The sequence below is a fragment of the Saccopteryx bilineata genome, chromosome 8 (genome assembly GCF_036850765.1).
Source record: "Saccopteryx bilineata isolate mSacBil1 chromosome 8, mSacBil1_pri_phased_curated, whole genome shotgun sequence".
Lineage (NCBI taxonomy): Eukaryota > Metazoa > Chordata > Mammalia > Chiroptera > Emballonuridae > Saccopteryx > Saccopteryx bilineata.
The window spans coordinates 17,459,275-17,468,860 of NC_089497.1; the positions used below are offsets into that span (position 1 = coordinate 17,459,275).

The following is a 9,586-nucleotide window of genomic DNA, read 5'->3' on the forward strand; positions in this document are numbered from 1 at the left end:
ACTTGAAATGGATTAAAGGCTTAAATATAAGACTTGAATCCATAAAACTCACAGGAGAAGACAGAAAAAAGAACTCCTTGAGATGGGTCTTGTCGATGATTTTTTAAAGATAATGCATAATGCACACGCAAAAACATCCTAAAATAAACATCAAACTAAAAAGTTTCTGCAAAGCAAAAGAAACGTTTATCATAATAAATCATTGTTTGATTTTTTCTTTGAACTTTTCTAGCATGCTAGACTAAGTAATATGAAGAATAAAGGATCTCAATGTGACCTCTCTACATATACACTTTAATGAAGATGAGAAGGAAATTGAAGATTCATGAAATTTGTGTTTTATCAAATGACTGTCAAATGTACTCCTCTAGCCTGTGAAAACTACATGCCCTTAGCAGGTCTTCTCAGTAGTGTTTCTCACTGGGAGCACTACTGACATTCAAGTAAACGTACTCTTCGTTGTTGTTAAATTCAGAAATCGTCCTTAATTCTTGGGGGTCTTTTAAAAATGGCCATGCATATTTTCAAATGCTCTTAGATTGGGGCTAACCATAAAGGGACAGTATGCCTATAAAAGCAATAGATGAAAGTACGTGGCTCTAACCAGTCTCTGTGAAGAGCTACAGTCTTGCTCTACTCTCTTAAGGATAACTTATACCTTCTCTATTAACCCTTGCAGCCTTTCAGGAAGAAACAAGGAAGAAGTACATGTCTACGATAGTGGATATATTCATGTTTCCTTTACAGCACATGCGAAAATCAGAGACCGGTGTTAGACCTCCCAATATCCCCATAGTGAATACACTTTTGTGGAGATCAGACAACAAAGCTGTCAGTCAATGTTGGATGCCTTTAAAAGTATGAAAGAACAAGGGAGTTGAAATATGCGGGAATAAATTCCTTTATTTTGCCCTTAGAGATCTTAGATAATCTTGCATTTCTAAGAACTGCAGGAGAACACAGGGAAAGTTGACAAGGCAGGATCTAAGAGTAACATTTCAACCTTGTCTCGTAAAAAGACCTTGAGACTCTTTTCTCTCAAAATGGAAAGGAAGAGATTGGTCTGAGAAAAGCAATATTGTTAAAAATGTCATATCCCTGATAGAGTAGGACTCTAAGGCCTTTAAGAGCTAATGATACATTCCCTGTTAGAATAATAACTTTTTTTTTTTTACAGATTCTTTATCTCCCTCTCAAGAACCACATTCCCCCATCCTCAAAGAAATGCATAATACAGAAGTGTGTGAAAAAGAAATAATACATTGTGGAAGGGGGACTACAGAAATATCATCTTACCATTTCAAATTCCTTATATGTTAAGTGCTGTGCAACTGTTCAAACAAATTGATTTAAACTGTAACAAATTATTTCTATAACTTAGTGTTTTAAATAGATCAGAAATTAAAGAGACAGATTTATCATTTTGCCCACCCTTAGAGAAGTGGTAGTTATTTACATAACATATTTTATTTACCATTATTTTAAAAATATTTTTATTAACTTTATTTTTAGAGTGGTGTTATGTTTACAGTCAATTTAGGAAAAAAGTATAGTGTTTTTCCGTATGTTCCATAAACCACTTATAATAACCTTCCCTGTGATTAGCATTTCTTGACAGAATGGTTCATGTGTTCTAATTGATACATCATAATCACCTCAAGTCCACAGTTTACATTATGGATCACTTTTTTTGGGTTTTGCATTCTATGGGTTTGAATAAATGTGCAATGACAATTTTCCAGCATTATCGTTTCATAATACAGAGTTTTTATTGCCCAAATATCTTGTTTTTTAACTGGTCATTCCTCACCTCAGTGCCTGGCAACCAGTGATCTTTACTGTCTCCCAAGTTTTGTTTTCTTTCAGAATTCATATAGTTGGGATCACATAGCATGTTGTTTCTTCAGATGAACTTCTTTCCCTAAGCAATAGGTATTCAAGTTTCCTTGATATCTTTTCATGATTGATAGCTCATTTATTAACACTAAATAATATTTCATTGTTTGAATTTACAACAGTTGATCCATTTACCTACTCAAGGACATCCTGCTTGCTTCCAAGTTCTAGCAAATATGAACAAAAGTGATATACAGCCCTGGCTGGTTGGCTCAGCAGTAGAGCGTCGGCCTAGAGTGCTGAGGACCCGGGTTCGATTCCCGGCCAGGGCACACAGGAGAAGCGCCCATTTGCTTCTCCACCCCTCCGCCGCGCTTTCCTATCTGTCTCTCTCTTCCCCTCCCGCAGCCAAGGCTCCATTGGAGCAAAGATGGCTCGGGTGCTGGGGATGGCTCTGTGGCCTCTGCCTCAGGCACTAGAGTGGCTCTGGTTGCAACATGGCGTCACCCAGGATGGGCAGAGCATCACCCCCTGGTGGGCGAGCCCGGTTGATCCCGGTCGGGTGCATGCGGGAGTCTGTCTGACTGTCTCTCCCTGTTTCCAGCTTCAGAAAAATGAAAAAAAAAAAAGTGATATACACATTCATGTACAGGCTTTTGTGTGTTCATACCTTTTTAGCTCCTTTGGGTAAATACTAAGAGAGAAATTGCTGGATTCTATAATAATGATATATTCAGTTTTGTAAGAAACCACCAAAATGTTTTCCAAAGGGTCTGTATCATTCTACATTTATACCAACAATATGAAAGAGTTTTTATCATTCCACATCTCACCAGTATGTGTATTGTTGGTGTTCTAGATTTGGGCCATTTTATTAGGTATGTAGTGATATCTTGTTGTTTCAATTTTTATTTCCCTGATGACATAATATATGAAGCATCTACTCATATAATTATGTCCCATGTGTATATCTTCTTCAGAATACTGTCTTGTTAATGTCCTAAGCCCATTTTAAAGTTATATGGTATGTCTTTTAAGTGTTAATCGTAAGTGTTGTTTTGTTAATTTACAGTAACATTCCTTGATCTGATGTCTTTTGCAACATTTCATCCCAATTTGGTTAGTTTTGTTCTACAGACATTGTCTATTGCAGAACAGAAGTTCCTACTTTTAGTAAAGTTCACCATTCCATATGTATGTGTCATAGAATATGGTTTTGATAATGTATTTGAAATTTTATTGCTATACTCAAGGTCATCTATGTTTATTCTTTATCTTCTAGAATATTTTAATAGTTTTGCGTTTCACCTTTAGATCTGTATTCCATTTAGACTTACTTTTTGAAGGGTATAAAGTCTGCATCTAGATTTATATGTGTGGCTATAGATGCTGTTATTCCTGCAGCATTTGTTGAAGAGACAATTTCTACTACATGGTATTGTGAAAGATCAGTGGACTATACATGTGTGTCTATTTATGCTTCATTTATTATTTTTTTATTAATACTCTCTTGTTTTGATCACTGTAGCTTTATATTAAGTACTGAAATCACATAGTGTTCAACCTTCCATTTTGTTCTTTCCTTCAATATTCTGCTAGTTTTTTAAGGCCTTTTCATTCTCCCTATAAAGCTTATAATAAGTTTATAAATATATTCAAAATAACTTGCTAAAATTTTTATTGGTCCTTCAGTGAATCTATATATCAATTTGAAAATAAATGACATCCTCACAATATTGAATTTTTCTATCTAGAATATTTCTTCAGTATTGAGTTGTCTATTCAAATTGTCTAAACATGAAATTTATCTCTGCTATTTAGCTGTTTGATTTTTTTAATCAAAGTTTTGTAGCTTTTCTCATACTTATCTTGTACATATTTTTTAGATATATACATAAATTTAAATTTCATTTTGGAGGTGCTCATATAAATGGCATTATTTTTTTACAATTTCAAATCTACTTGTTTATTGTCAGTTTATAATAAAACAATTGAGTTTTATATAATTAATCTTGTATTTTGCAACCTCACTGTAGTTCCTTACTAGCTCCAGGAGACATTTGTCAATTCTTTTGGATTTCCTGCACAAATAATCATGTTGTCTATGGACAAAGGAAATTTTGTTTCTTTTTTTTCTCAATGTGTGTGTATGTGTATTTTGTTTCTTCTCTAATTGCATTAGCTACAACCTCTAGAATGATGTTAAAGGAAATGGTAAAAAGGGAAAATTTTGTTTTTTACCTCTCTTGGGGGAGAAACTTCAAGATTCTTAACATTAACTATGATGTTCACTGTAGTTTTTTATAGACATTCTTTGTTAAGTTAGGACATTGACTTTTATTTCTGCTTTTACTGTTAGTTTACATTATAAATGATTGTTGTCAAAAGCTTTTTTTGCATTTATTAATACGACCATGTGATTTGTTTTAGCCTGTTGACATGATGGATTACATTAATTGATTTTTGAATTTTGAATCAGCATTGCATCTTTGAGATACATACCAATTGGTGAAGGTATATCCTTGTTTTATATATTGTGAAATTTGTTATATTAATATTTTGTTGAGAAACTTTGCATCTGTTCATGACAGATATTGGTCTATTTTTTTAATACAATGTCTTTGTCTAGTTTCAATGGTATAATCAAGGTCTCACAGAATCTGTTAGGCAGTATTCCTCTCTATCTATCTTTTAAAAGAGATTGCAGAGGATTGGTTTAATTTATTCTTTAATTTTTTGATGGAATTTCCCAGGTCACTCATCTGGGTCTGATTTTTTACTTATTTCTTTTAAGTTTTAGAATGTGGCTAATTATTAAGTATTTTTAATAATTACGAGCCTATTCAATTGTCTATTTTTTTTCTTATGTGAGTTTTGGTAATTGTGTTTTTCAAGAATTTATTAATTTTATTCAAGTTATTAAATTTGTGGGTTATACATTAGTTGATAGCATTTCTTGGTTATTCCTTAATAGCCGTAGAATGTACAGTCATGTACCCTTGTTTATTTCTGATATTAGTAATGTATATCTTTTCACTTTTCTCCATTGTTAGCCTGTCCAGAGGTTTATCGATGTTATTACTGTTTTAAAAGAACACACTTTTTAAAAAAATTTCATTTTCTTCTTTGATTTTATATTTTATTTATTTCTGTTTTAATTCATATTTATTTTTCTCTGTTTTCTCTGTAATTAAATAGTGCTCGTGTTTTTATAATTTAACAAGTTCAAATTTTAAATTATTGATTTTAGACCATTATTATTTTTCTAAAATATATTGATACATTCACAGATACAAATTTCCCTTTAAGAAACGCTTTTGATTTATTCCACAAAATTGGACTAGTGTTTTCATTTTAACTTAGTTCAAAATATTTTATTTTCTCTTCAAATACCTTCTTTTACCTGTATGTTGTTTACATGTGTTCCATTTTATACCCATGTACTTTAGAGTTTTTCATTTATCTTATTTTTATTGAATTTTAAGCAATCCCATTGTGGTCTGGGAGCCTACATTGTATGATTTTGTTCATTTTTTATTTGTTAAAGTAAAATTATGATCCAAAATATGGTCTGTCTTGATAAATATTTTATGTGAGCTCACAAGAATGTGTATTCAGCAAAATGAAGTAGTGTGTAGATGTCAACTACCAGTTGATTGATGAGGTTGAGTTCCACTTTGTCTTTATTGATTTTCTTCTGTAGGATCTCTACATTTATAAGAGTGGGTTTGGAAGTATTCAAATATGACAGTGAATTCATCTCTTTCTCATTGCAGTTATATTATTTTTGAATTTATGTAGTTGATGTGATATTGACAGACTGGTACACTTCAACCATTTTTATGTTTCTTAGAAAAATTATCCCTTTTATCATTATGATACCTTTTCTTTACCCCTGATTATCTTCTTGCTTTGAAGTCTTTTCTGTCTGAAATTAATTTATTTTGATTAGTTTTTATAAGACAAATTTATCTTTATGCATCTATTTTTAATCTATCTGTGTATTTAAAATAATTTTTAATGCCATCAGAGCCATGGTGGAGTGAGAAATACAGTTAAACTCTCTTCTTGAAATTTCAACAAACTGAACAGCTATAATTCAGTGAGGAAACCCCAGCGGGGCTCACAGGCTTTCTAGAAAGATCCATTCACCTAATTGACTAAAGGTGGGAAGGGTTAAAAAAACAAGTGGCGCCCTGGCCGGTTGGCTCAGCGGTAGAGCGTCGACCTGGCGCGCGGGGGACCCGGGTTCGATTCCCGGCCAAGGCACATAGGAGAAGCGCCCATTTGCTTCTCCACCCCCCCTCCTTCCTCTCTGTCTCTCTCTTCCCCTCCCACAGCCAAGGCTCCATTGGAGCAAAGATGGCCCGGGTGCTGGGGATGGCTCCTTGGCCTCTGCCCCAGGCGCTAGAGTGGCTCTGGTCGCAGCAGAGTGATGCCCCGGAGGGGCAGAGCATCACCCCCTGGTGGGCAGAGCGTCGCCTCTGGTGGGCGTGCCGGGTGGATCCCGGTCGTGTGCATGCAGGAGTCTGTCTGACTGTCTCTCCCCGTTTCCAGCTTCAGAAAAATACGAAAACAAAACAAAAACAAGTGGCAGAAGATAAGAAGGACTCAAACGGGGCTCCAGAGAGGGGAGAAGCACAAACTGCCCAGGCTTTCGTCTGCGAGGGCTCTTGCGATGAGAGAAACCTTAAGTGACTGGGTCTCCTTCTGCTGAGAGAAGCAGAAAGTTTGGGGGAAATTTGTAGAAATACTCAACCAAGGCAGCAAAGTGTGGGGTCACCACCAGTATAAGCATTGTATGCCGACAGCCTGCACTTGAACAGAGACACAAGAGTACGAAATGTGGGCTCCAGCTTTCCAGATACCACCTGCCTCCACTCACAGGTATAGAGAGTGGCAAAAACATCCCCCACAGCTAGTTCTACAGGACCACCCTTCCCATAAAAAAAATGCTCTATGTCTGTTTCCCTGGTCTGTTGAGATAAAGGGAGGAGTACTTTAGGGCTTGATTACCATTTCAAAAGTTGTAAATCTTACAGCAAGCTTCACCTATCATGATGATGACAGCCCCACCTCCATCATCTGACAGCAGCTTCTCAGCAGAAGCCAGCCTGAGATTTCAGAGCTAAAAATTGTAATTCAGTTCCACCTAGAGAAAAAATGAAAAAGAAAATCTTGGAAGTCCTTTTCTGTTTACTTGGGTATTTGGGGAGGATTTTCAATTTCTTCTAATTTGGGGGGGGGGTTCAGTTTATTTTTATTGTGTTGTTTTTTGTTTGTTTTTCTTCATTATTCTTTTTTATTTTTATTCTTTAATTTTTAATTTTTAATTTATTTTAATTGTTTTTTTCTTCTTAATTTCTTAAAAATATCATTCTCAAATGTCTTCAAGGCAGAAAAAAATATATACCATGGCTACCCAAAAAAGATAGGCAGTGAAGAAGGAAAAATAAAAAAGAAACTGCATAATGCACCCTCATTCACAAGGAAACCTTGGGCTAAATAATAGAAAATTCAAAATTGAAATTTTGAAAATACTCAAGTAGAAATGAGAAAACACTGACAGGTAACTTAATGAGCTCAGAAAACAAAACAACTACTTTAGCAAGAAGATTGAAACTTTCAAAACAGATTAAAAAAATCCAATATATGAATTAAAAATAAGCTAGCAATTTTAACTCATACAACAGGCCAGAGAGAAGATAGAATCAGTGATATTGAAAATAATAAACAAGAAATAATACAGAGGGAAGAAGAGGGACTCAGTAATGAAAAGGAAAGAGTGAGTTCAATGAAAATTGTCTGACTACATAAGAAAAATCTATCTATGAATAATTGATATTTCAGAAGAAGGGAGGAAAAAGGGATTGAGAGTCTATTTAGTCAAATAATTGATGAGAACCTCCAAAGCCTATGGGAAGAATCAAATCCTCAAATCGAACAACAAACAGAATACCTAGTTACCTCAACCCAAACAGGCCTTCTCAAAGACATATTGTAATAAAACTCTCAAAGCAGCTAAGGAAAACATATAAAGGAAGACCCATATGGTTATTATCAGACTTCTCAGCAAAGCTGTACAAACCAGAAGAGGTGCAACCAAACATTCCAAGTACTGAAAGAGGGAAACTACCAGCCAAGAATAGTGTATCCATCAAAGTTATCTATCAAAAATGAAAGAGAAATAGAAACTTTTCTAGATACTGAAACTGAAGGAATTTATTACCAGAAAACTCTTCCAACAGGAAATTTTCAAGGGGGTTATCCTACCAAATACAAAGAATAAACAACACAAACATACAAGAAAAAGCTTCAACAAGCTTACCATATAAATAAAGAGAATCTGTGACAACAAAACCATAAGAGGGGAGATATAAATATCCACAAGGGAAGAAAAGACAACAATTATGAATAGCACTATATTAAACTAAAAAGCTTTTGCACAGCAAAAGAAACTAACAATAAAAGAAACAGACAGCCAACAGAATGGGAGTTGATACTCACAAGCAACGGCTCTGTTAAGGGATAAAGAACCAGAATATATATAAAGAACTCACAAGGCTCAGCAACAAACAAATGAATAATTCAATTAAAAAAATGAGGACAGTAATTGAACAGACACTTCTCCTAAGAAGACATACAAATGGCCAACAGATGTATGAAAACATGCTCATCTTCATTAGCTGTTAGAGAAATGCAAATCAAAAGTACAATGACCTATTACCTCAGACCTGTTAGATTGGCTACTGTCAACAAGACAGTTAATCTTGGAGAGGCTGTGCAGAAAAAGAAACCCTCATTCACTGTTGGTAGGAATGTAAACTAGTACAACCATTATGGAAGAAATTATGGTGGTTCCTCTAAAAATTAAGAATAGAAATAGCATACAACCCAGCAATCCCTTTACTGGGTATTTACCCAAAAAACTGAAAAACATTGGTACATAAAGACACATGCACTCCTATGTTCATTGTAGCATTATTCACACTGGCCAGGATGTGGAAACAACCAAAGTGTTCCTAAATAGAAAGTTGAATAAAGAAGATGTGGTACATATATACTGTGGAATACTATTCAGCCATAAAAAATAATGATATTTTTGCCATTTATGAAAACATGGATGGATCTTGAGAAGATTATACTAAGTTAAATCAATCAGAAAAATCTAAGAAGTGCATGATTTCACATATAGGTGGGATATATAACTGAGATTCATGGGCACAGATAAAGGTGAAGTGGTTACTAGAGTGAGGGGATGGGGAAGAGAGTAAATAAGGACAGATATAAAGTGACAAAAAGTGATTTGACTTTGGGTGAAGGGCACACAATGCTGTCAACAGTTCAAGTGTAAGCCTGACCTGTGGTGGCGCAGTGGATAAAGCGTCGACCTGGAAATGCTGAGGTCGCCGGTTCGAAACCCTGGGCTTGCCTGGTCAAGGCACATATGAGAGTTGATGCTTCCAGCTCCTCCCCCCCTTCTCTCTCTCTGTCTCTCTCTCCTCTATAAAATGAATAAATTAAAAAAAAATTAAAAACAAAAAAAAACAAAACAGTTCAAGTGCTATAGAGATATTCACCTAAAACCTATGTAGTCTTAATTGATGTCACTCCATTAAATTTGATTTCTAAATAAAAAAATAAAATAAAATGGCTTTCTTATATGCAGCATGTGGTTTGTCCTATTTTTTATACATTTTGAAAATTTCTATTTTATAATTACTGGATTAAACCATTGACAGAATGATTA

The 9,586-nt window shown here is 34.7% G+C and overlaps 1 non-coding gene across 1 annotated transcript; it reads left to right on the plus strand.

Moving 5' to 3' along the window:
- Positions 1-2,092: 2,092 nt before the first annotated feature.
- Positions 2,093-2,168, plus strand: TRNAS-AGA (transfer RNA serine (anticodon AGA)). The gene has a single exon. It is a non-coding gene; the product is annotated as a tRNA-Ser (tRNA).
- The last annotated feature ends 7,418 nt before the right edge of the window (positions 2,169-9,586 follow it).